General features: G+C 40.0%; 1 protein-coding gene across 1 annotated transcript in view; it reads right to left on the reverse strand.

Annotated features, from left to right (window-relative positions):
* LOC138946000 (uncharacterized) overlaps positions 1–2474 on the reverse strand; it is a 32315-nt gene extending 29841 nt beyond the window's left edge. The window contains exon 1 of the mRNA XM_070317538.1: positions 2128–2474. The gene's annotated coding sequence lies outside the window, so the exon portion shown is untranslated. The remainder of the gene's footprint in view (positions 1–2127) is intronic.
* Between the last annotated feature and the right edge of the window lie 3007 nt (positions 2475–5481).

The raw sequence follows: 5481 nt of genomic DNA on the forward strand, positions 1-5481 counted from the left end.
TACAATGTATCACCTTACTGGGAGAATGCAAGTTTCCAGTACAAAGGACTTAACATTTCTTACATACTGCTTGACTAAAATCTTTACAAAAGTTGACTATAGTCTATACAAGAAACACTTAACAAGGGTAAAAGGAGAAACAGAATTCGTTAGTCGCCTCTTACGACATGCTGGGGAGCATCGGGTAAATTCTTCCCCCTAACCCGCGGGGGGGGGGGGGGGGGGGGGGGGGGGTAATATTAGTCTCTATCCGAGAAAGAGGTAATTAGGTTCATTTTCATACATTGTCGTGAATATCTCAGAGTGAATTTTGAACGTATAGTTTCTGGTACAAATCCAGGGCTAATTTGATGGTAATATTGAGGGTACCATTACTATGGCCTGTCATTGAGGTTGGAGAGAGAATCCCTTAGTTTATTTAGATTAACTTAGGAAGTTTTTGTTTTGTTTTGAGAGAAAGATATTCACTGACAGAAAGAGATAGATAGGTAGGGCCTATGTAAAAATATGAAAATCATGCAAAGGTGACATGCGACGCATGTGGAGGGTCACAAATACTATAAAACCAAACAAATCAAGACACAATGCTAGCTAGCAAATGAACTACCTACGCCTTTGATGTCTGAGAGGAAACTTGGTCCAGGTCATATAAAACAGAAACATGCATAGTACAAGGTGACCCCCAAAAAAGAGTACCCAAACAAAACGTCATAAATTGAACAAAAATAAAGCAATCTTCATAAAATGTATTTACACACACAAGTAGCCTCTGCATGATTTGCACAGAAAATGTTAGCGTTCTAGCTTGTCTTTCAGGAAAGTTATGCTCATTCTACAGAACATGCTCCAAATGGCCTCCCCCGGATTTAAATCCCCCAGATTTCTATCTTTGGGGGTTCCTGAAAGACAACGTCTACAGGAACAACCCACAGACAATCACAGAACTCAAGAGAGCCATCACAACAACCATTCGCGGAATCTCGCAACAGGAGTGTGTGCGGGTGATTGATAACTTTGCGCGGCGAGTTCAAGTTTGCCTGCAGTGGCGCGGAGGCCATTTGGAGCATGTTCTGTAGAATGAGCATAACTTTCCTGAAAGACAAGCTAGAACGCTAAAATTTTCTGTGCAAATCATGCAGAGGCTACATGTGTATGTAAATACATTTTATGAAGATTGCTTTATTTTTGTTCAATTTATGACGTTTTGTTTGGGTACTCTTTTCTTTGGGTCACCCTGTATATCACCAGAGAGAGAGTGTTCTGTTTCTTTGAATAGCGATGTGTGCACATCTTTGCTCTTCTTTGGCCATTTACGTAGAGGTTACATGCCGAGTCTCAGCGAATATTGAAAATAATGATCGAAGTTAGCGGATCATAAAAAATGCGAGCTTCAGCCTGTAGTTGCTAGTTTAAATGCGGTATGTTTGTATTGTTTGCTCCAGAGATGTATATTTCGTACATTAGAGCGTTCGGAACTTTTCAGTCGCAAAAGTAGTTCCCGCAAAGTGTAGCTCCTCACCCCATGAGCTGCTGTTGCTGGCTCGTTATTTGTTTGGTTGCTGGGTGTTTATCGAAAAATAACTAGCCCTACAAGTTTACAGAGGTAAAGAAGCAAAAGGGTGAATGAAAGGCGATACCGGTCAATAGGGCGCAGAGGTAAAAAAAAAAAAAAAAATGAAGAAAACAAGTTGCGCCTTGTAGTCCGGTAAAGTACGGTAAGCAAGAAAACCCAAAAAACTGTAACCCCGCTCTCGTTCTGGAATCCCCCACCCTCTAGCTAAAACGACGAGTAAGACTTAGTACAGCGCCTTAGACAGTGTATTCTTATTCATTTGTTAATCAATTAATTAATCAATTTATAATGAATGTGTTTAGTTACCTTAAACATGTGTTTCAGGTATGAAAACTTCACGTTCATGAAGACACAAAATCAAGGATAAAAAGTACATTAAGTTAACTAAAAAGAAACATGAAAGAAAAAGAAAAGTAAGAAGAAAAAAAAAAGAAAAGAGGTAAGAAATAAAGAAGTAGAAAGTAAGAAAGAAAGAAAGAAAGAAAAAAAGGGGAGAAAGAAAGAAAGAAGGAAGAAAGAAAAAATGAAAGAAATTTGAAACATCATGCACTCACCTGCAAAGCGTAGTCGGTATGTTTCTGAAGTCGTTAGAAGTATATGATTATGAGGACGTACTGCTGGTTCTCTGTACTCTCTGTCAACTATATAGCTGTGGTCTTTTCAGTTTCTTTTCACTGGCTTTTTGCAGCTCGGTATTCTAGCGATTTTCTTCAAAGTTATATGTTGATGATAGCTGTTAAACTTTCTGCTTTTCTTAAAAATGGTACAGTTCTTTTGTTCTTTTTTTCAGACCCAGCTTCATCCAACCCAACCGCACTTTTTTTCTCTCTCTCTTTCGTCTCGTTCTTTCCTTTTCGAAAGATACCAATCGGTCACGCCCTCAAAAAAGTTCGAAACTAAACGGCTGCTTCTTCGTCCTGGCTCCGACGAAGAAGAGTTTATAAAGGGAGGCAATGAGCATAAATTAGTGGAGAGGGAGAGGGGGCGGGGACAGTACACCTTGGTACGGGCTAGGCTAGATGGCAGCTTCATGGTTTTCTGTCTCGCAGACTTTGCAACTCTTGTTGACTTTGGTCCCGCACACCTTTGGCTGCGGAGGAAGATTGTGACGCGTGTGTCCTTTCCCCCTTGCTGTTGGAACAACGCGGTGGCTTAGAGGTATGAGTCCTGACGGAAGTTAGGCCGGCGGAGATACAAATTTGCTGGCTTTTTATCCTTCTAAATACAGGCCGGGCCTTGTTTGTGTTAGTATGACAATATTTGTTTTATTTTCGTTTTTCTTTGTTCGTTCGTTTGTTTGTTTGTTTGTTGTCTTTATTTGAACTGATTGGGTGGGTATCTCAAGTAAATCCTCTTCCTTCCCAGAATGCATTGGTTACGAATGGCGTCGGGTGTAGGCTATCTGACGACAGACGTCTTAGTTTTCTGTTTGAAGGCAGCTTTGAGAAATTATGGCACGGATTGGAAAATAAAAAGGACACCACTTCTTTTTAAAACAAACAAAACATGGTGTAAATTCTGTCATCGATATTTGAAGAAATGGCTAATATTGCTGTTGTGAAGGTCAAGGTGGTTCCATTACCATGTTGGATTGAGGGAAATGAGATGTTAGATAGAGATCGCAACTTGTCTACGTGAAGCTTAATGAGGGCTGTGTCAATATCAATTCCCTCGTTGCCTTCGCCTTCCTTGGCCATACGAAGGGTCAAATATCCATTTATAAATGCGTTGACTGGAAAGCACGCGGGAAATATTGTGCATTCGACCCGAATCGCGGGGGAGGGGGGGGGGGGTTGAACGTGAGAGAAAAACGTTCTTACAACTATGTCACGCGGGCTCAACAAAGAAAGGTATAAAGCATGTTTCTAATTTTGATATGGATACGTCTGAAACCAGGCCACAGATAGGATTTTCTCTCTCTCGCAAATTAGGCCGTAATGATTATTACATTTTGGGCAAGTTTTGAAGGTATATAGTATTCGGCAGCCTAAGGTTTCACCTTTCTTTCACTTTGAAATGCTCGGACATTCTGCCGATACGGCGCCAACGTTTCTTATGACCAGTAAGTTTCCGGAATCCGCCGACTGTCAAAGAAAAACGATATCCCTGCTGAAATCACTATGTGTGTGTGTTTGTGTGTGTTTGTATGTGTGTGTGCGTGTGTGTGAGTGTGTGTGTGGGGGTGGGGTGGGGCGTGGTGGTGGTGGGGTTGGTGGTGTGCGTGTGTTTATGTATGTGTTTATGTATGGGTGTGTATGTGTTTATGTTTGTGTGTGTGTGTGTGTGTGTGTATGTGTGTGTGTGTGTGTGTGCGTGCGTGTGTTCGTGCGTTCGTGCGTGTGTGTATGTATGTTTGTATGTTGGGTGTGTATGTGTATATGTATGTGTCTGTTTATTATAACTATGGTTTGAGTAATTTTATCTAAAACGCCAAAGTACAGGGTACCAGTTCCAAGAATACCTGCGTATACTATTCACGTATGACCATATATTTTCACTGAAAACAAGACTTGTTCGTCGTCCCAAGTGTGCCTGAAAATAGAATGGCCGTAGATTTTACGAAGTTGGTTTATAAATCATGAATATTGATCTGTTGAAAACTTAAGGGCTATGTTCCTGTGTCTACACTTGCAAATACGTGGGCGTGTGTGTTTGTATTAGTGTGTGTGTGTTTGTTTGTTTGTGTGTGTGTGTGTGTATGTGTGTTTGTGTGTGCGTGTGTGTGTGTGTGTGTGTGTGTGTGTGTGTTATTTAGTTATAAAAACACCCACAACTTTGAAAACACCAATTATAGAGAAACCAGCACAGACAATTTTAAACCTTTAATATTTATTTAAAATGTCTATTCTAAGCATTGGAAATAATGATGAAAACGATGTCTTGGGAAAAACATCATAAACAAAAGATGCGCTTTCCATCACTTAATTTCGCATTTTTGTCAGACAGGTATTACTGTAAACGGGCAATACAAATCGATAATTTACACTCACTGCCTTGAGGCTTGCTATTACGATAGAAATTAAAAACTCTGGCGTTTGCAACATTATTGTATCATGACTTCCTTGTCGATAGCGATCCTTCCATGTTTGTGAAACGAATCACATAATAAATCTGGTTCAAAACCGACCCAGTACGCACGTTCCATGGCCACTTTCCTACAGAATGACCTGCCAAATGACTAAACAAAATACAATAAATATATACTTGTGAGTCATTTGGTAAAATACACTTTCTCCAATGAAAATCTGGCAAGATATGAAGATTAGGCACAAAAAAAAATAGTCTGTTTACGGTAACCCGACCGACCCTATTTTTTTCGCGCGACCCTAGACTTTTTTTTGGCATTTGGGAAAAAAACAAAAAAAACGTAAAAATATGGTTTTTTGGAAAAGAAAAAAAAAATACCGACCTACCGACCCTATTTTTTTGGCCTATGTTACCGTAAACAGACCTTTTTTTTTTGGCCTTACAAGGTAATTTGCACTATCGTGTCGCGCCTAAACCCGGATATTAATTCTACTTCACGAAGCCCGCTGTTTGAAGCTTTGGCACTGATTTTTCGACAGTAAGACTTTATGAAGTCTTTGCGAAGCCAGCTTCGGGCTCGATTAAGTCCACGTCAAATTAATCAGTCGCATTTAATCAAATTAAAAAAGGAAATGATCCCTGCTTTACAGCTTTATCACCATCTGTTACAGCAAATGAAAGGTGAGATAACAAAAAACTAAAATAGTCCAATGAGGTTCACCCTAATTCGGCCAGCTTTCTCCATCGTGAAGGCATGGTTGCCATTATTCCTGAATTTTCAGCATGCTTATGCTTTTTTTTGACCAAACCTTTTAGTATTTTTTTTTTTACGAACGTGAGATCTGTATCATGCCAATGACTGCACACGAGGCAAGGAGGGG

This window comes from Littorina saxatilis, linkage group LG13 (assembly GCF_037325665.1).
Source record: "Littorina saxatilis isolate snail1 linkage group LG13, US_GU_Lsax_2.0, whole genome shotgun sequence".
Taxonomy (NCBI): Eukaryota; Metazoa; Mollusca; class Gastropoda; order Littorinimorpha; family Littorinidae; genus Littorina; species Littorina saxatilis.